The sequence below is a fragment of the Protopterus annectens genome, chromosome 2.part0, assembly GCF_019279795.1.
Source record: "Protopterus annectens isolate FY-2018-M chromosome 2.part0, PAN1.0, whole genome shotgun sequence".
Classification (NCBI taxonomy): domain Eukaryota; kingdom Metazoa; phylum Chordata; order Ceratodontiformes; family Protopteridae; genus Protopterus; species Protopterus annectens.
In genome coordinates, this window is record NC_056728.1 from 634581242 (window position 1) to 634603924 (window position 22683).

The 22683-nt window shown below is 45.7% G+C and overlaps 1 protein-coding gene across 1 annotated transcript in view; it reads left to right on the forward strand.

Annotated features, from left to right (window-relative positions):
- NCBP1 (nuclear cap binding protein subunit 1) overlaps positions 1 to 22683 on the forward strand; it is a 2903332-nt gene that overhangs the window by 538215 nt on the left and 2342434 nt on the right. The window lies entirely within an intron of this gene.

Sequence of the window (22683 nt, forward strand, 5' to 3'; positions counted from 1 at the left end):
ATTCCAAAGTCCTGGTCCGGTGTCGGTTGTTGTCGCCTCTTCCCTGACGTCAGTGCGCCAGGGGGTATATAAGATGCAGCCAACGCCATTTTCTTTGGTCTTTCTTGCCGCGCGGTGCCCGAAGCAAAAGCACTTCGCAAGTGCCGGTCAGCCGACTCCTGAGATTTTTGAAATTGAATTTCAGATCCGAAGTCTTCAATAAAGCTAAGTACCCAGTTGGGGAAACTTTTTCTTGCTCCAGACTGATGTCAGTAAAAGTTAACAATTGTATTTCTTGTGGGAAGCAAATACCTCATAAGGATTTTCATTCTTACTGTATTCCTTGCCTAGGCCCTGACCATGACGTTGCTAGTTGTTGGTTTTGTGCTAGATTTAACCAACGCACTATTAAGCATCTGTTCGATTTTGCTTTACATTACTCTGGCCGAAGGTTTAACTATATAATGCCCTCGGAACAACTGATGGTCAAAGTTCATAAAAAGCGCAAGGACAAAGAAAAGGACAGGCATCCGAGGTCCAAAACTGACGAAGCCTCTCCTTGGCCAGTCGCCGGTTCTCAGTGAGGCACTTTCGCAGCCCCTGACACCCGCTACCTGAGCCACAGGCCACCTCCAACTCCCACGTTGAGACAACTAGGCCTCTGGAAACCTCAAGGTATTGGGCCTACGGAAACTATTCCCTCAGATGGGTCTGGAGCCGCTGAGCAGGCATCGGCTTCTGAGGGTGTTTTCAGACCTACACAGCTTACTATCAAGACCACTTCAGCAGCCAAGGCAAAGTCTAAAACACCTTTAAAGACAAAGAAACAAGTACAGTATTCTCCTGGACAGTCATCCATGCCTAAGAAACAGATGCTCAAAATGGCCGAGGACCTAATTACTTTGATCAGGGGTTCCCATCCCCCTCCTGATAAAAGGCTTTGGCAAGACACTGACCGACTCCTCTGACCAGGTTTCTATTACTTCTGATTCCTCTTCAGAACAGGGATATTCTCTTCCTCCCTGTGTGGACTCTGATGCTGAAGAATCTATTCCTTCAGCCTCTCCTCCTGAGGACTACTCTTTTGGGGAAACCCTGCACACCATGAGGGAGCATTTCCATTGGGAGAGCCAGGATTATTCAGAATCCAAGAAAAGGCTCAGAGACTTTCTTTTATTGCCTCAGCACAGGCCTCTTGCTATTCCTCCGGTGCTAGATATTGTTGATGTATTTTCTGAATCCAGTTTGTCTCCTGAATGTTCGTGTTACACTGCTGTAGTCATCACACTTGGATTATCCTGCCGTCAGGCGGTCCCACAGTCGGCCAGAGTTCCAAAGTCTTGGTCCAGCGTCAGTTGTTGTCGCCTCCTCCCTGACGTCAGTGCGACAGGGGTATAAAAGATGCAGCCGACGCCATTTTCTCCAGTCTTTCTTGCCGCGCGGTGCCCGAAGCAGAAGCAGTTCGCAAGTGCCGGTCGGCCTACTCCTGAGATTTTCATTCCGAATCCAGAACCAAAGTCTTCTAAAAAAGCTAAGTACCCCGTTGGGGAAACTTTTTCTTGCCTCAGACTGATATCAGTAAAAGTTAACTGTATTTCTTGTGGGAAGCAAATACCTCATAAGGATTTCCACTCTTATTGTATTCCATGCCTAGGCCCTGACCACGATGTCACTGGTTGTCGGTTTTGTGCTAGGTTTAACAAGCGCACTATTAAATGTCTGTTTGATTTTGCCCGACATTATTTTGGTAGAAAATTCAATTACACCATGCCGTCGGAAGTTCTGACGACCGCAATGCATAAAAAGGACAAGGACAGGCATCTGAGGCCCAGAACTGACGAGGCTTCTTCTAGGCTGGTCGCCGGTTTTCAGTGAGGCACCTATGCAGCCCCTGACGACCACTTCCACAGAACCACAGACTGCAACCGACTCCCACGTGGAGCTGGCTGGGCCTTCGGATGCACTAAGCCTTCAGCTTACCGATCCTAAACCTACTGAGGGAATCGAAGTAACTGAGCAATCCACAGATGTTCATCGTGCATACAGCTGCAGTCATAACAGATGGGTTATCCTGCCGTCAGGCGGGTCCTCGGTCGGCCGAATTCCAAAGTCTAGGTCCGGCGTCTGTTGTCGTCGCTTCTTCCCTGACGTCAGTGTGGCAGGGGTATAAAAGAGCCAGTCGACGCCATCTTCTTCCGTCTTTCTTGCCACGCGGTGCCCGAAGCAGAAGCAGTGAGCAAGTGCCGGTCGGCCAGCTCCTGAGATTTACGAAAATATTTCAGCGGAAGTCTTCTTGAAAGCTAAGTACCCCGTTGGGGAAACTTTTCTTGCCTCAGACCGATGTCAGACAAAGTTAATAATTGCATTTCATGTGGGAAGCAAATACCGCATAAGGATTTCCATTCTTTCTGTATTCCTTGCTTAGGCCCAGACCACGACGTCTTGGCCTGCCGTTTTTGTGCTAGATTTAACAAACGCACTAAGCGTCGGGCGGAGTTCGCCCACCACTATTTTGGTAAAAAATTTAATTACATTATGTCGTCGGATACTCCGACTCCAGTTTTGAATAAAAGACGCAAAGATAAGGACCAACATACGAGGTCCGCGACTTCTACCGACACCACACTAAAGCTGACTACCGGTGCTCCGGTTCTCAGCGAGGCACCTACGCAGCCCCTGAGTAACGATGACACTTCATTACCGGTGTCTTCTGTGCCCGAGGTCGCAGGCTCCTCGGCCCCCATTCAGACTACAGATACCGACGCCACTCTTGGCGGGGAAACTCAGAGTTTAGACTGGCCTGCCACTTCTCAAGGTGTCTTCAGGCCTTCCTCCTTTTCCATTAAGGCTTTCACAAAATCTAAAGCAGCCATGAAAACTAAAAAACAAGGACCACAGACCCCCTCTCAAGGCCCCATGCCTAAAAAAAAAAACAGATGCTCAAAATGGCTGAGGATTTGATTACTCTTGTCAGGGGTTCTCAACCCCCCTCGGACAAAAGGCCCAGACTGGAGGAAGACTACCCTTCCTCAGATCAAGCCTCTATTACCTCAGAACATTCTGAGGACCAGGAATATACATATTCCCCTTTTGAAGACTCTGATGCAGAGGAGTCTATCCCCCCCCCCCCCCCGAGGACTATTCTTTTGGGGAAACCCTACATACCTTGAGGGAACACTTTCACTGGGAAGGCCAAGATAACCTCAGATTCCAAGAAAAGGCTCAGGGATTTTCTCTTGCTTCCCCAGCACAGGTCTCTGGCTATCCCTCCTGTCTTAGATATATTAGATGATGTGTACACAAAAGCCAGCCTCCACCCAGATTCTTTACCTCCAGCTCCTGTTAAACATGACAGGTATTACCGGGTTCCTGATTCACACCAGTTCGTATACAAAAGCCATGCTGCTGACCCAGAAACTATTTCACAGGGTCCCAAGGGAATTAAGGCCTCTACTGCTAAAAAACCATTACCTTCAGAGAGAGATTCCAGAGCTTTAGAAAGGTGGGGGAAAAAGGTGTATACCTCGGCCACTTTAACCATGAGAGCATTAAACTGTCAGTTCCATATGTTAAAAGTATCAACAGTTTTTGTTATCTCGGTTGAAAAGCAAAATGACACAACCCGAGCAACCAGATTTAAAGGAGTTGCAGGATTTGTTGCATAGTGCAGAGCAAGTGGGTAAACATACCTTGCAGTGTGGTTTTGATGCTTTAGAGGCCTCATGTAGAGCTGCTGTTACAGGGTCTGTCATACGTAGACATTCTTGGCTCAGAACAAACCTTACCAGATCATGTTAAAGCTAAATTACTAGATGCACCTCTTCAAAAAGATGTATTGTTTGGTGTTAAAGCTGAGGAGGTACTAAAGAAAATGGAGGAAAAGGCAAGATCAATGCAAACAGTGAAAGATTTCCTACAAGTACAACCTCCACGTTTCAGCAGAAACTGGCCTTCAAAAAATTGGTCCTTTCCAGCCACGGACAGACCTCAGAGGCAGATACAGGCGCCCGAGGGGTAGAGGGCAATCTCAAGGATCATTCAGAGCCAGACAATGGCAAGCACCAACCCCAAGAGGTGGAGAAGATAGATCACAGTCATTCAGAAAGCAGACACAATGACTTTCCCCTTTGCATGCCAAGCAAAGCTTTAATGGCAGCACCTTTAGGTGGAAAACTGGCATTATTCTCAAAAAATTGGCATATTGTCACAAAAGACAAATGGATCCTGGACATTATAGACAGAGGCTACAGATTCCACTTTCACACCCTTCCAATAATGAGAGGCATGCCAAACCTGCCACAAAATCAAAGGGCAGAGGCACAAAAACAAATTTCAGCTCTCATGGACATGAAAGCTATTCAAGAGGTACATGCAAAAGAACAAGGTCAAGGTTTTTATTCCAGACTATTCCTGGCACCAAGGAAGGACAAAGATTGGAGACCTATTTTAGACCTATCCATCCTAAACACATATTTACACGTACCAAAATTCAAGATGCTCACATTGCAGCAGCTTCTTCCCATGCTGGGCAAGGAGTCTTGGCTGGTAACATTGGACCTCAAGGAGGCATACCTGCATGTCCCTATCAGGCAAGATTGCAGAAGATACCTCAGATTTCTTGCAGGTTCAACCCATTATCAATTCTCTGCATTGCCCTTTGGCTTATCTACTGCGCCCAGAGTGTTTACGAAATGCCTGGCATCAGTAATTGCCTTCTGCAGACTTCAGGGGATACAAATATACCCATATCTGGACGACTGCCTGATCCAAGCGGACAGCAAGCACATACTTCTGAAACACCTGGCGTTTGTAATAAAACTGTTGAACTTTCTGGGATACACAGTCAACAAAAATAAATTTTTTCCTGGGTGCCAGCTTGAATACAAACACCCACGCCAGAGAAGCAAGGGCAACTATCTCAATACTTCAGCAAAATGGCAACCTTCACCAGGCTGACTGCAAGGAAAGTCCTGCAGGCTCTGGGATTCATGGCATCTTGCATCCTACTGATCCCATGTGCAAAGCTGCATATGAGGAAACTTCAATGGTACCTAAAAAACATATGGTCTCAACACAGCCACAGTTTGGAAACAATTATACCACTCATTCCATGTCTTCAAAAGGAATTTCTGTGGTGGGCTCAAGCATGCTAAAGAAACATAGGTCTCCCCTTCTGCATACCTCAAACAAATCAAATCATCACAACAGATGCCTCGGACTATGCCTGGGGGGGTGCACATGACCGATCAGTGCATTCAGAGAAAATGGTCCCAAAAAGAGAAGCACCTACACATCAATCAAAAGGAAATGCTAGCAGTGCAAAATGCTATTATGGCCTTCAAAGACCTACTGCATCCAGGCCAGCTATTGATAAGGACAGACAACACCACAGTGATGTGGTACATAAACAAACAGGGAGGAACTCATTCATACCCCCTGTGCAGACTAGCCATGTCCCTTTGGAACACTGCTCTGGAATTGCAAATCCAACTTCAAGCACAATTCCTGCCAGGGAAGGAAAACACACTGGCTAAGCAGAAATATGACAGATCCACATGAATGGAAGTTGCATCCTCAAGTTTTCGCAAAGATAACTCAGGCATGGGGACAGCCAGACATAGATCTCTTTGCTTCCCACAGAAATTACCAACTGAAAAAATTTTGCTCAAGGACCTATCATCCACAGGCCTGGAAAGTGGACGCACTTTCTTTCAATTGGACAACATTGACAGTCTATGCCTTTCCACCTCTCCCCCTGCTGCCCAAAGTTCTATTAAAAGCCAGAGCAGAGAGGCCAAACATGATTCTCATTGCTCCAGACTGGCCAAGACAACACTGCTATCCACTCCTGAAGAGCCTGACGCATTCCCCACCATGAATCCTGCATCTAGTGCCTCTTCTGTTTTCCCAGCACAACTTCAAAACTCTTCACAGCCAGCTAAAAACCCTCAATCTAGCCGCATGGAGAATCACTTGATTTCCCAACAGACTCTCCTCTCCTCTCCAAGGAGAGGTGCAGGATGTCATCTTGGAGGCCAGAAGACCTTCTACTAGAAAAGCCTACTCCGCCAAATGGAAACCGTTTTGTGCCTGGAATCAGAAAAAGGGCCAGAATCCTTGGGTAATAGATTTACCTCAAATATTACAGTACCTAGCTGAGATGTTAAACAGTGGACTTTTCTTCTCCTCCATCAAGATCCATGCTTCAGCCATTTCTGCACAGTACAATACAGATCCTCCTTTATTCTCTCATCCTCTCTTAAGACAGTTCCTCAGAGAGGCTAAGAATATAAAACCCCCAAGGAAACCACCAGCACCTGCTTGGGACCTCAACTTCATTTTGGAAAAACTGACCCTGCCTCCATTTGAGCCAGCTGCTTCAACAGAACTACAATATTTGTCATGGAAAACAGCCTTCCTTCTGGCTATCACCTCACGCCAAACAAGCAAGGACAACCGAGTCAATATTTTCAATTAATGGCAACAAAGTCCCAACTCCCTGCAAGAAAAATTCTGCAGGCCTTGGGCTACATGGCATCTTGTATACTACTAATTCCATATGCCAGACTGCATACGAGGAAACTACAATGGTACCTAAAGAGCATATAGTCTCAACACTGTCAAAGTTTGGAAACAGTTATACCACTAATTCCTTGCCTACAACAGGAGTTTCAATGGTGGGCACAAGCTTGTCACCTCAATAAGGGACAGCCTTTCACTCAACCCACAGCCAGGCAGACACTGACAACAGATGCATCGGATTATGCCTGGGGAGCACACATGGCAGGAAAATGTATCCAGGGCGAGTGGCCCACAGAGCAAAGACATCTCCATATCAATCAAAAAGAGATGCTAGCAGTACAAAATGCTATTATAGCTTTCAAGGGCCTACTGCATCCAGGACAATTACCACTAAAGACAGACAACAGAGTTATGTGGTACATAAACGAGCAAGGGGGTGCACACTCCTACCCCCTCTGCAGACAAGCCATGACCTTGTGGAACACAGCTCTAAACTACCAAGTTCATTTGCAAGCACAATTCCTGCCAGGAGAGAAAAACACACTGGCAGACGACCTAAGCAGAAACATTACGGACCCACACGAATGGGAACTGAACCCACAAATATTCAGAATAACACAAAAATGGTGGAACCCAGACATAGATCTGTTTGCTTCCCCAAAGAACTGCCAATTACAGAAATTCTGCACAAGGAGCTACCATCCACAAGCATGGAAAGTGGATGTCCTCTCATTCAGCTGGAAGAAACTACAAGTATACACCTTCCCCTCTTCTTCCAAAGGTACTTATAAAAGCCAGGCAGGAAGAGCCGAAAATGATCCTGATTGCACCAGACTGGCCACGCCAGCACTGGCACCCAATCTTAAAAAACTTAACACAAGGATCACCCTGGATTTTGCCTCAAATCCCACAGCTGGTGAACACAGCACAACAATCAGGTACTTCACAGCCAGCTAAAGACATTAAATATAGCTGCGTGGAAAATTCCTTAGCCAAGCAAGCAATGCCTCTCTCCAAAGCTGTTATGGATGGCATTCTGGAGGCCAGAAGGCCTAGCACCAGGAAAGCATACTCTGATATATGGAAGAGATTCTGTGCCTGGAACCAAGCACACAGCCTTGACCCTCTTGTCCCAATCATTCCTCAGATACTGCAATACTTAACTGAGATGCTGGACAAGGGCCTCTCTCTTTCATCCAAGATCCACGCCTTCGCTATCTCTGCTCATTACAACACGGATCCACCATTTTTTTTCTAATCCTTTGCTCAAACAATACCTCAGAGGGGCTAAAAACATAAGACCGCCCCGTAGAGCGCCCACACCTACTTGAGACCTCAACTTTGTTTTGGAAAAATTAACTTTACCTCCTTTTGAGCCAGCTAACACTGTAGAATTAAAATACATCTCTTGGAAAACTGCTCTGCTACTGGCAATAACATCAGCAGGAAGAGTTTCAGAATTACAGGCACTAATGGCAGTGGAACCTTTCCTCATCTTCCACCAGGACAGGGTGTCTTTACGAACTAACCCTGCGTTTTATGCCAAAGGTGGTATCAAGTGTGGCTCTAAACCAAACTATTCACTTGCCAACTTTCTATCCAAAACCACAGAACAAAGGGGAGAGACTACTACATTCTTTGGACATTCACAGACAGTTACGCTTCTACTTGGACAAAACCAAAGCTTTCAGAAAAACTGAACAATTATTGGTAGCATATGCTGCAGGAGCACAGGGAAAAGCCATTTCAAAGAAGACTATTTCAAAATGGATAGGACACTGTATACGTTTCTGCTATACCCACCATGGCAAACCTGTGCTTAGCAGCATCAGATCTCACTCCACCATGGCAACAGCCACTTCAACTGCCTACCTCAGAGGAGTACCTACCAAGGATATTTTGGAAGCAGCCACATGGAGTTCTGTGCATACTTTCACCAAACATTACCATTTGCCTTTATACTCCAAATCCAGAGCTGGCTTCGCCACTGCTGTACTGCAGGGCCTTATAGCCACCCCTAATGCTTTATAGATTCAGCCTCCCTACCTCAGCTTTGGGACTCCCCCCAAGTGTGATGACTGCAGCAGTGTAACACGATGAACATAGTACAGTTTTGTACCTACCATAAATGTAGATGTTAGAGTGTAAACATTGCTGCAGTCCAGGTTACCCTCCCTCCTTCCCCTCTTACTTTCTGGTACTTACCCAGGGCATCTACTCTTTATTACCTATGGGGAGTATTTGCTGGTAACTAAAAATTATTGTTTGCTTTGCTTTTGTATTTTTTACTAGCAATTTGAAATGCCTACCTATTTGGGAAGCTACAGTGGTATCTAAAAACTGTTTGGACTCAACATTGCCACAGCCTGGAAACAATTACTTTAATTCCCTGCCTGCAACAAGAGTTTCAGTGGTGGGCACTGGCCTGTCACCACAACAAGGGACAGCCTTTCACTTTACCCAGAGCCAGGCAGATACTAACAACAGATGCATCGGATTATGCCTGGGGGTCACACATGGCGGGAAAATGTATTCAGGGCATGCATCTTCATATCAATCAAAAAGAGATGCTAGCTGTACAGAATGCCCTGACAGCCTTCAAGGATCTACTACATCCAGGACACCTATTGCAAAAGACGGACAATACTACAGTCATGTGGTACATAAACAAGCAAGGGGGCACACATTTGTACCCCCTCTGCAGGCAAGCCATGACTTTGTGGAACACAGCACTGACCTACCAAGTACATCTGCAGGCACAATTCCTGCCAGGAAAGAAAAATACTCTGGCAGACGAACTAAGCAGAAGCCTCATGGACCCGCATGAGTGGAAATTAGATCCACAAGTCTTCAGCAGGATAACAAGGAAATGGGGATGTCCAGACATAGATCTATTTGCCTCCCCTCACAACTTCCAACTATAGAGATTCTGCACAATGACTTATCACTCTCAAGCGTGGAAGGTGGATGCTGTATCATTCAGCTGGAAAACCCTGACAGTTTATGCCTTTCTACCACTGCCTCTCCTCCCCAAGGTACTACTAAAAGTCAGACAAGAGAGGCCAAAAATTATTCTGATTGCCCCAGACTGGCCACGCCAGCACTGGTACCCAGTCCTAAAAAGCTTGTCTCAAGACTCAGCCTGGACTTTACCTCAAATTCCTCATCTTCTGACCCAACAAAACAATCAAATCCTTCACAGCCAACTCAGAACCTTAACTATGGCTGCATGGCGAATAATATAACCACTCAGAACACACCTCTCTCTAAAGCAGTTATAGATGTCATTTTGGAAGCCAGGAGACCCAGCACCAGGAAATCTTATGCAGAAAAATGGAAGAGATTCTGTGCTTTGAACCAGGCACAAGGGCTTGAACCGCTTGTTCCAAATATTCCTCAGATTTTACAATATCTGAGATGCTGGACAAAGGCCTATCCTTCTCATCAATTAAGATCCATGCCTCTGCCATTTCAGCTCATTACAATACGGAACATCCTATTTTCTCACATCCACTGCTAAGGCAGTACCTCAGAGGGGCCAAAAACATAAGACCCCCCAAGGAGAGCTCCGATATCTTCATGGGACCTCAATTTTGTCTTGGAAAAGCTCACACTGCCTCCTTTTGAGCCAGCCAATACAGCTGAGATAAAATTCTTATGGAAAACTGCTCTGCTTTTAGCAATAACTTCAGCAAGAAGAGTCTCAGAGTTACAGGCATTAATGGCAGTGGACCCTTATATCATTTTCCATCCGGACAGGGTTTCTCCAAGGACAAACCCAACATTTATGCCAAAGGTAGTATCCAGTGTGTCTCTTAACCAAACCATTCATTTGCCAACTTTTTATCCAAATCCCCAGAATAAAGGGGAGAGACTTCTGCACGCTTTGGACATACACAGGCAGCTACGCTTCTACTTGGACAAAACAAAAGCTTTCAGAAAGACTGCCCAACTGTGTGTGGCATATGCTGCAGGATCACAAGGAAAGGCTATTTCAAAGCAGACTATTTCAAAATGGATAGGACACTGCATTCATTTCGGCTGTGCACAGCATGGCAAATCAGTGCCTAAGAATATTAAGCCACATTCTGCCAGGGCAGCAGCCTTTCTCAGAGGAGTACCAACCAAGGAAATTTTGGAGGCTGCAACTTGGAGTTCAGTGCACACTTTTACCAAGCACGATCACTTACCACTACTCTAAATCCAGAGCAGGCTTTGGCACTGCAGTTCTGCGGGCCTCATAGCCACTCCTAATCCTATTTAGACCCAGCCGCCCAACCTCAGCTTTGGGATTCAACCCAAGTGTAATGACTGCAACAGTGAAACACTATGAACATAGTACAGTTGTGTACCTACCATAAATGTAGATGTTAGAGTGTATTTACTGTTGCAGTCCAGGTTACCCACCCACCCTCCTTCTTTCTTTGGTGGGACTTATCTATACTTCTCTATCGTATGCAACCTATTTGCTTGTAGATGAAGGTATTTATTTTACTGTATGTTTTTTTATAAGCAATATGTATTGCCTACCTTCTTGGGGGCACCTGACATCTGGGGCAAGAAAAACTGAAGAAAATGGCGTCTGTTGCATCTTGTATACCCCTGGCACACTGACGTCAGGGAAGAGGCGACAGCAACCGGCACCGGACCAGAACTTTCGAATTCAGGCCGGCTGCGGGTAGCCTGCCAGCAGGATAACCCAAGTGTAATGACTGCAACAGTGAATACACTCTAACATCTACATTTATGGTAGGTACACAACTGTACTTTCTTCAGCATTGGAGGACACTTCACTTAGATGTGTTTGCCTCCATGAGCAGCAAGCAACTTCCCCTCTTTAGCACCAGGAACTCTTGTCCCTCTGCCTGGAAGATAGATGCTTTCTCTCTTCATTGGACAGGGAAGATGTTCTTCATTCCACATTGCTGCAGTCCTAACTATTGGGTAGTCCGCTGTCCAGTCGGCCCGAATACCAAAGTATATGGCTGACGTCGGTCAGGGCGCATTAGACTGACGTCAGTACGTCAGGGTACTAATGCGCATGACCGACGTCATATCCTCAGTCTTTTTTGCCGCATGGTCCGATGCAGAAGCAATTTTGCGAGTGCAGGTTGGCGTTCTGAAAGTTTCTGAAGTCAGAGTTTCAGACCGAATCAAAGTTGGCTAAGTACCCCGTTGGGGAATATTTTGGTTTTTTCTTGCCTCAGTATTTAACCGGATGTCAGAAAAAGTGAATAACTGTATTTCTTGTGGGAAACAGATACCTCATAGGGATTACCATACTTTGTGTATACCTTGTTTAGGGCCTGAGCACGACGTTGTTGGATGCGCTCTTGTGCTAGATTTAACAAACGCACTATTAAGAGAAGGTTAGACTGTGCCAGGTTAGTTTTGGGAAGCGTTGTAATTATAAAATGCCGTCGGATGCTCCGGCGCCGCTTCGCAAAGGCGCAAGGATAAAGCAGCAAAGCCTAGAGTGGAAGAACCGACAGTCCCTGACGCCGGTTCTTTAGAAGGCTCAGTGGAGCCGGAGGTTCTGCCAGGTGTTTCTTTGGAGTCTCAGGGAGAGACTTTATTGTTACAGGATGTATCCTCTCAGGAAGTAGGCCAGGCTGAGGGGGCTTCTCAGGTGGCTGTTCTTCCCTCTCTTCCTAAGGTGGTTAGGGCCTCCCCCTCTGTTTCCAAGGCTTCTTTGAGAGGCAGGCCTAGTGTAGCTTCAGTGGGGGTTTCTCCTAGTGCTTCAGGGTCTTTGCCTAAGAAACATATGCTTAAAATGGCAGAGGATTTGATTACTATGATTAGAGGTTCTATGCCCCTTCCTGATAAGAGGCCTAGGGTGGAACCTGAGTTTGAGAGTTTTGAGCACTGTTCGAGGCTTCTGAGTCTTGGCTGAAAACTTGCAGGAGTATCCTCCTTATTCTGATTCTGATGTGGATGATTCTACTCCTTCAGCTTCTCCTCCTGAGGATTTTTCATTTTCAGAGACTCTGCATTCCATGAGGGAGCATTTTAAATGGGAAGGTCAAGATTTCTCTGATTCCAGGAAGAGGCTTAGGGAATTCTTGTTTTTACCCCAGCATAGGCCTTTAGCTATACCTCCTGTTCTGAATGTGGTGGAAGATGTTTTTGCAGAGGCTTCCCTGAATCCTGATTCTTTGCCTCCTGCCCCAGTTAAACCGGATAGGTACTATAGGGTGCCTGAGGCTCATAAGTATCTTTTTAAGAGTCCTAGGGCAGACCCGGAAACTGTCTCTCAGGGGCCTAAAGGGGTGAAGGCCTCTGTTGTTAAAAATCCTGTTCCTCCTGATAGAGGCAAGGGCTTTGGATAGATGGGGAAAGAAAGTGTATACTTCTTCCACTTTAGCCATGAGGGCATTGAATTGTCAGTTTCACATGTTAAAATATCAGAATTACCTCCTTTCACAATTGAAATCTAAGGTGGATGCTCTGGCAGAAGGTATTGAGTGTAAAGAGTTGCAGGATTTAGTTCATGTGTCTGAACAGGTGGGTAAACATTCCTTGCAGTGTGGTTTTGATGCTGTGCAGGCCTCCTCAAGGGTGGCTGCCACTGGTTCTGTTCTTCGTAGGCATGCCTGGTTGAGAGATCAGAATTTAGCTGAGCATGTTAAAACAAGGATTTTGGATGCTCCTTTGCAGTCTGATGTGTTGTTTGGTTCGCCTGTGGAAGCAGTTTTAAAGAAAATGGAGGACAAGGCTAAGTCTATGCAAACTGTTAAGGATTTTTGCAGGTGCAGCCTCCAAGTTTAGTAGAAATTGGCCTACTAAGGGATGGACTTATCCTGCTTATGATTCCCAGTCTAGGGGTAGGTCTAGACGTGGTAGGGGCAGAGCTCAAGGTTCTTTTAGGCCTAGGACAGGGAGTTCCCCTGCTCAGACTTCTGGTGAGGGCAGGGGTCAGTCCTTTCGTAAGCAGACCCAATGACCTGCCTTTTCAGCTGCCAGTACATTCTCGCCTGGCAGCACCTTTGGGAGGAAGGCTGTCTCTTTTCAAAGAAAATTGGGATTTAATTACCCAAGACAGATGGGTTCTGGATATCATTCACCACGGTTACAGGTTTTATTTCCATACCTTGCCTCCTTTCAAAGGCATGCCAGACATTCCTCCTCTACAAAGAAAAGAGGCTCACAAGCAAATTTCTCTGTTGCTCCAAATAGGGGCCATTCAGCCAGTTCCTGTGCCAGAAAGGGGCCTAGGATTTTATTCTCGCCTGTTCCTAGTACCAAGAAGGGGAACACGTGGAGACCAATTTTGGATTTATCTATCCTCAACACTTATCTGGACATTCCCAAGTTCAAAATGTTGACGTTACAACAGCTTTTACCTCTGCTGGGCAAAGATCACTGGATGGTAACTTTAGATCTCAAGGAAGCTTACCTTCATGTGCCTATAAGACTAAGTTGCAGGAAGTATCTGCGTTTGAGCTCGAAATTCTCATTATCAGTTCTCTGCATTGCCCTTTGGCTTATCCACTGCCCAGAGTATTCACAAAGGTTCTGGCTCCAGTGATAGCTTACTTCAGGCTAAAAGGAATTCAAATCTATCCTTACTTGGACGACTGCCTGATTCTAGCTCAAGAAAAGGAAGACCTTCTACAGCATTTGGATTATGTTATAGCAGTGCTAAGATGCCTAGGGTATTCTGTGAACGAAATAAAGTCCAGTCTAGTACCCTCTCAAGACATGTGCTTTCTGGGTGTGAGACTGAATACAGCAGCCCAGATGGCCTTTTTAACCCCGGACAAACAAAAGAATCTTTCCAGTTACTTCCATCAACTATCTCTTCAGTCCGGGCTGACTGCAAGGACAGTCCTTCAAGCCTTAGGGTTCATGGCATCTTGTATTCTGGTGCTTCCCAATGCCAAACTGCATATGAGGAAGCTGCAATGGTATCTCAAAAATGTATGATGGACACAGCACTGCCAGGATTTGGACACTGTCATTCAAATACCTTGCATTCAAAAGGAATTTTTGTGGTGGGCTCAGGAATGTCACCTAAACAAGGGACTCTCTGTGACCCGGCCAGAGGCGAGTCAGATTCTAACGACAGATGCCTCAGACATTGCTTGGGGAGCTCATCTAAATGGAAAGTGGATACAAGACAAGTGGCCTGCCAGACTACAGCATCTACATATCAACATGAAAGAGATGTTAGCAGTCCAGTTTGCATTAATGGCTTTCAAGGAGTTACTTATTCCAGGGCAGGTGTTGATTCTAACAGACAACACAACTGTCATGTGGTACATCAACAAACAAGGGGGAACACATTCTTACCCATTGTGCAGGCAAGCAATGATTTTATGGGAGACTGCGCTCAGCTTGCAACTAACTCTTCAGGCAAGGTTTCTGCCGAGCACAGAACTCCTTAGAAGATGTGTTAAGCAGACAAATCATGGATCCCCACGAGTGGAAACTGGATCTTCATGTATTTCAAAATTGACAGTGTCATGGGGAACTCCAGACATAGATCTGTTCGCTTCTCCACTAAACCACCAGCTGCCAAAGTTTTGCACAAAGAGGTTTCATCACACAGCTTGGAAAGTGGATGCTCTTTCTTTCAGTTGGAAAAATCTTCATGTGTATGCTTTTCCACCTCTGCCTCTTCTCCCAAAGGTGCTTCTAAAGGTCAGACAAGACAAGCCAAGGATGATTTTAATAGCTCCAGATTGGCCTCGGCAGCACTGGTATCCATTACTGAGGAGTCTGGTAAGGAAGCCTCCATGGCCTTTACCCTTGATTCCACACCTGTTGTCTCAGAGGGACGGTCACCTGCTCAATGTCAAGCTTCACTCTCCATCTAACAGCCTGGCATATTCTGTTTTGAAGGACAGCAGGTCTCAACTTCCTCAACAAGTTTTAAATGTGATTATGGAAGCCAGGAGACCTAGTACAAGGAAAGTGTACGCAGAAAAATGGAAGAGATTTTTATTTTGGAGTGCAGCAAACAATTTGGAGATTTCTGAGCCTAATTTGAGTGTGGCTCTTCAATATCTTACTGAGTTATTGGACAAAGGTTTGTCTTTCTCTTCCATTAAGATTCATGCTGCAGCAATTTCAGCTCACTATGATTGTGACCCACCATTGTTTTCGCATCCTTTGTTCAAGCAATTTCTTAGAGGGGCAAAGAATATAAGACCCCCACGTAGAGCTCCTACTCCTGCTTGGGATCTCAATTTTGTGTTGGAGAAACTTACTCTACAACCTTTTGAGCCTGCGGCTACTGCTGAATTGAAATACTTGTCATGGAAGACTGCTTTTTTGTTGGCCATTACTTCTGCAAGAAGGGTTTCTGAGTTGCAGGCCCTTATGGCGGTAGAGCCTTTTTGATTTTCATAAGGATAGGGTATCTTTACGTACTAATCCTTCCTTTATGCCTAAGGTGGTTTCTAGTGTGGCTTTAAACCAAACTATTCATTTGCCTACTTTTTATGCAGATCCTCAAAATAAAGGGGAAAAGATTTTGCACACTTTAGATGTACACAGGCAGTTGCGTTATTATTTGAGCAGGACTAAGAATTTTAGGCAGTCTCAGCAGTTGTTTGTTTCTTTTGCTTTGGGTTCGCAGGGCAAGCCTGTGTCGAAACAAACTATTTCTAGGTGGATTGGGTTTTGCATTGCATTTTGTTATTCCCATCATGGCAAGGAGATTCCAGTTGGGATTAGGCCTCATTCCACTAGGGCTACTGCCACTTCAACAGCATTTCTAAGGGGGGTGGCAACTAAGGATATTTTGGAGGCAGCTACTTGGAGTTCAGTGCATACTTTCTCTAAGCATTATCTCCTTCCTCTCTACTCTAAGTCTAGGGCTGGTTTTGCCACAGCTATTTTGCAAGGCATGTTGTCAGTTCCTGATTCCTTATGATTTGCCAGCCTCCCTTACCTCTGCTTTGGGATTCTACCCAATAGTTAGGACTGCAGCAATGTGGAATGAAGAACATAGTACAGTTTTGTACCTACCATAAATGTAGATGTTCGAGGATCCACATTGCTGCAGTCCATTACCTCCCTCCTTCCCCTCTGTGTTTAGGGGTGGTTGTGTAGGTGAGGTTATATTCTAGTAATTTTGTACATATTGTACATATTTTTGGTGCAGGTATGTTTGGAGTTTTTGGTTTTGGCCTTATCTTTTCAGGGTCTTCTGACATCTGGGGCAAGAAAAGACTGAGGATATGACGTCGGTCATGCGCATTAGTACCCTGACGTACTGACGTCAGTCTAATGCGCCCTGACCGACGTCAGCCATATACTTTGGTATTCGGGCCGACTGGACAGCGGACTACCCAATAGTTAGGACTGCAGCAATGTGGATCCTCGAACATCTACATTTATGGTAGGTACAAAACTGTACTTTTCTGTATGCCTTCCCCTCACTACCTCTCGTTCCAAGGGCTGTGCTAAAGATCCAAGAATAAAAAATAAAGCTCTATACTACCTAACACGTTTTGGCGAAGAGTGCATTGTATAGCTTTTCTATTTCTGCTAGCCTAGGGAAACACTGCAACAGAAAGCAGACCTCACTCACAAGAAATGATTACTGCAGTCCAACCTATCATCCATAAAGCTAAGCTCATGGATGATAAGATTCTGATTGCTTACAGGCATCAGTTTTCAGAAGATGTTAAGGTTCTCCAAGGAGTAGGGAGATCCACCACGTGGGACATATTTTCTTTCTGGTGCTGTAGGAGTAACTAGGACCCTAATAAATTAGAGGTACCTTCCATCCTAAAACACCTGTATGAGGTCATGAATGCAGGTCTGGCCTACTCCTCCATTGAAGCCCACCTGCCCACCATCTCCCTGTCTGTCCCACAGCCCTCCTGTTATGTCCAGACCCAAAGTTCAGACTATTCTTTAAAGGGGTTCTACATCTTAGACCACCAGGTAAGCTTGTAATCCCTACTTGGGACCTCAGCTTCATGCTGGAAAGGTTTACTGTGAATCCCTTTGAACCAGCAGCCTCAGCAAGTCTCAAATTCTGCACATGAAGATTATCTGCTTATGGCTGTCACTTGGCTAAGAGAGTCTCAGTGCTACAGGCAGTCATGGCCATTCCTCCTCTTATTATTTTTCAGAAGGAAACAGTAACCTTGAGGGCTAATTCATGCAAAAAAAGCTGTCAGTCAACCAGGCCATCAGTTTTCTTCCTTTCTTCCCCAACCCACAGAACCAGGTAGATAGACTTGCACTTTCTAGATGTGCACATAGCAGGTTCTACTTGAACAAGAACATATCCATTTGGAAGGCTGATCCACTGTTTTGTCTCCTTCATGGATTCAGAATTGGACCTACAAGTGTCCAAGAAAACCATTGCAAGCTAAGTCCAAGTCCATTTAATTTTGTTATTCTATGTATGCATGGTAACCCCCTTTTTTTTTTTTTTTTTTTTTTTTACAAGAAACCTCTTTATTAAGTTGTGTGACACAGGCAATCTTCCATTTATATAAATGAAAATAAATCATAGCGGCACAATCCCAATTGCAAGCATTATACCTTACAAAACTTTGCCAACACAACTGTAGCTGTAAACATTGTATAACACTTATATCCTGTCATTGTCACTCGTCCACTGTATAGCTCATTCAGATCTTGCCTTCTTTTAAACATTGTTCCTCTTCTGCATGCAGTGGTCCCACATTTACCATTTTTTCCTGTGTAATTTCCTCCTACCCTTTTCTAAAGATCTCCGATGTTCATCGTGCATACAGCTGCAGTCATAACAGATGGGTTCTCCTGCCGTCAGGCGGGTCGTCGGTCGGCCGAATTCCAAAGTCTAGGTCCAGCGTCAGTTGTCGCTTTCTTTCCTGACGTCAGTGCGACAGGGGTACATAAGGCACAGCCGACACCATTTTCTTCAGTCTTGTTTTGCCACGCGGTGCCCGAAGCAGAAGCAGTTCGCAAGTGCTGGTCGGCCAGCTCCTGAAATTACGAAAATTTGGAAACCGAAGTCTTCTTTAAAGCTAAGTACCCCGTTGGGGAAACTTTTCTTGCCTCAGACCGATGTCAGACAGTTAACAATTGTATTTCTTCTGGGAAGCAAATACCGCATAAGGATTTCCATTCCCTCTGTATACCTTGTTTAGGCCTAGACCAAGACGTCTCGGGCTGTTGCTTTTGTGCTACTTTCAATAAACGCACTATTAAGCGTCGGGCAGAGTTCGCCTAGCACTTTTTTGGTAAAGCTTTTGATTATAAAATGTCGTCGGAGACTCCGACTACCGTTTTGTCCAAAAAACGCAAGGACAAAGACCGACACGCGAGGTCTGCGGTCTCCACCGACACCACGCCAAAACCGACTACACGTGGTCCGGTTCTCAGCGAGGCGCCTACGCAGCCCCTGACTACAGACGACACTTCTCTGGTGGTGTCTTCTGTAACGGAGACCGCAGGTGCCTCGGCCCATACCCTGACTACAGCTACCGAAGCCACTGTGAGTGTTGAGCCTCTTAATGTGGACAGGTCCACTTCCACCCATGGTGTCTTTACACCCTCATCTTCCTTTTCCATAAAGGCCTTTACTAAGTCCAAATCAGCCATGCATCCCAAGAGGCCTGTTGCACAGGGCCCATCTCCAGGTCCCATGCCTAAAAAGCAGATGCTCAAAATGGCTGAGGATTTAATTACTCTGATCAGGGGTTCCCAACCCCCTACGGACAAGAGACCCAGAGTGCAGGAAGAGTCTCCCTCTTCTGACCAGGGCTCCATTATTTCAGAACACTCTGATGAAGAGGAACACACGTACTCCCCTTTTGAAGATTCTGATGCAGAGCAGTCCATTCCTTCTGTATCTCCCCCAGAGGATTTCTCTTTCGGGGAAACCTTGCATACCTTGAGGGAACACTTCCATTGGGAAGGCCAAGATTTTTCAGATTCCAAGAAAAGACTTGGGGAATTTCTTTTGCTACCTCAGCACAGACCTCTGGCGATTCCTCCTGTCTTGGACATACTTGATGATGTTTACTCGGAGGCTTGCCTTAATCCGGATTCCCTGCCTCCTGCCCCAGTCAAGCCTGATAGGTACTACAGAGTTCCTAACTCACACCAATTTCTTTACAAAAGCCATAATGCTGACCCTGAAACCATTTCTCAAGGCCCCAAGGGAATGAAGGCCTCTACTGCTAAGAATCCATTACCTTCCGAAAGAGAGTCAAGATCCTTAGAAAGGTGGGGAAAAAAGGTATATACCTCGGCCACCCTAGCCATGAGGGCCTTAAATTGTCAGTTCCATATGCTTAAATATCAGCAGTTTCTGTTATCACAATTAAGGAGTAAAATGTCACAGCCTGAACAACCAGATTTGAAGGAGTTGCAGGATATGATGCATGATGCATAGTGCAGAACAAGTGGGTAAACGCACCTTACAATGTGTCTATGATGCTCTAGAGGCCTCAGGTAGAGCTGCTGTTACAGGATCAGTCATTTGTAGACATGCCTGGCTTAGGGAACAAACCTTGCCTGATCATGTTAAAGCTAAACTACTAGATGCTCCTTTACAAAAGGATGTATTATTTGGTACTAATGCTGAGGAGATACTACGGAAAATGGAAGAAAAAGCTAAATCTATGCAAACTGTCAAAGCTTTTCTACAGGTACAACCACCATGTTTTAGCAGAAATTGGCCTTCAAAAAACTGGTCCTTTCCAGCCATGGACAAGCCCCAAAGAGGTAGATACAGGCGCACAAGGGGCAGAGGACAATCTCAAGGATCATATAGAGGCGGACAATGGCAAACTCCAGCACCAAGAGGTGGCGAAGACAGTGCACAACAATACAGGAAACAAACCCAATGACTTTCCCCTTTGCATGCCAAGCAAGTCTCAGCTGGCAGCACCCTTGGGAGGAAAGCTGGCATTATTTTCAAAAAATTGGCATATCACAACAGACAAATGGATCCTGGACATTATAAACAGAGGCTACAGATTTCATTTTCACACTCTTCCAAAAATGAGGCATGCCGAACCTGCCACACAATCAAAGGACAGAGGCTCAAATACAAATTTCAAAGCTCATGAACATGAAAGCTATTCAAGAGGTACCTACTCACGGACAAGGTCAAGGATGTTCTTCGTTCCCCATTGCTGCAGTCCTTACTATTGGGTGTAGTCCGCTGTCCAGTCGGCCCGAATACCAGAGTATATGGCTGACGTCGGTCAGGGCGCATTAGACTGACGTCAGTACGTCAGGGTACTAATGCGCATGACCGACGTCATATCCTCAGTCTTTTTTGCCGCATGGTCCGATGCAGAAGCAGTTTTGCGAGTGCAGGTTGGCGTTCTGAAAGATTTCCGAAACCGGAGTTTCAGACCGAATCAGAGTTGGCTAAGTACCCCGTTGGGGAACATTTTGGTTTTTTCTTGCCTCAGTATTTAACCGGATGTCAGAAAAAGTGAATAACTGTATTTCTTGTGGGAAACAGATACCTCATAGGGATTACCATACATTGTGTATACCTTGTTTAGGGCCTGAGCACGACGTTGTTGGATGCCGCTCTTGTGCTAGGTTTAACAAACGCACTATTAAGAGACGGTTAGACTGTGCCAGGTTAGTGTTTGGGAAGCGTTGCAATTATAAAATGCCGTCGGATGCTCCGACGCGCGCTTCGTCCAAGAAGCGCAAGGACAAAACAGTGAAGCCTAGGGTTGATGAACCGGCAGTCCCGGACGTCGGTTCTTTAGAAGGCTCAGTGGAGCCGGAGGTTTTGCCAGGAGTTTCTTTGGAGTCTCAGGCAGAGACTTTACTGTTACAGGATGTGCCTTCTCAGGAGGTAGGCCAGGCTGAGGCGGCTTCTCAGGTAACTGTTCTTCCCTCTCTTCCCAAGGTAGTTAGAGCCTCTCCTTCTGTTGCCAAAACTTCTTTGAGAGGTAGGCCAAGTTCAGCTTCAGTGGGGCTTCTCCTAGCATTTCGGTTCTGTACCTAAGAAACATATGCTTAAAATGGCAGAAGATTTGATTACTATGATTAGAGGTTCTATGCCCCCTCCTGATAAGAGGCCCAGGGTGGAACCGAGTTTGATAGTTTTGAACAGTGTTCAGAGGCTTCTGAGTCTTCTGTGGAAGACTTGCAGGAGTATCCTCCTTATTCTGATTCTGATGTGGATGATTCCACTCCTACAGCTTCTCCTCCTGAGGATTTCTCATTTTCAGAGACTCTTCATTCCATGAGGGAGCACTTTAAATGGGAAGGCCAGGATTACTCTGATTCCAGGAAAAGGCTTAGGGAATTCTTGTTTTTACCCCAGCATAGGCCCTTAGCTATACCTCCTGTGTTGAATGTGGTGGAAGATGTTTTGCAGAGGCTTCCCTGAACCCTGACTCTTTGCCTCCTGCTCCTGTTAAACCCGATAGGTACTATAAGGTGCCTGAAGCTCATAAGTATTTGTTTAAGAGTCCTAGGGCGGACCCAGAAACTGTTTCTCAGGGGCCTAAAGGTGTTAAGGCCTCTGTGGTTAAAAATCCTGTTCCCACTGATAAAGAGGCAAGGGCTTTGGATAGGTGGGGAAAGAAAGTGTATACTTCTTCCACTCTAGCCATGAGAGCGTTGAATTGTCAGTTTCACATGCTAAAATATCAAAATTATCTCCTTTCCCAATTGAAATCTAAGGTGGATGCTTTGGCGGAAGGTATTGAGTGTAAAGAGTTGTTGGATTTGGTTCATGTGTCTGAACAAGTAGGTAAGCATTCTTTGCAATGTGGTTTTGATGCTGTACAGGCCTCCTCGAGGGTGGCTGCCACTAGTTCTGTTCTTCGCAGGCATGCCTGGTTGAGGGATCAGAATTTAGCTGAGCATGTTAAGACAAGGATTTTGGATGCTCCTTTACAGTCTGATGTGTTGTTTGGTTCGCCTGTGGAAGCAGTTTTAAAGAAAATGGAGGACAAAGCTAAGTCTATGCAAACTGTTAAAGATTTTTTGCAGGTGCAGCCACCGAAGTTTAGTAAAAATTGGCCTGCTAAGGGGTGGACATATCCTGCTTATGATTCCCAGTCTAGGGGTAGGTCTAGACGTGGTAGGGGCAGAGCTCAAGGTTCTTTTAGGCCTAGAACAGGGAGTTCACCTGCTCAGACTTCTGGTGAGGGCAGGGGTCAGTCCTTTCGTAAACAGACCCAATGACCTGCCCTTTCAGCTGCCAGTAGATTCTCGTCTGGTAGCTCCTTTGGGTGGAAGACTGTC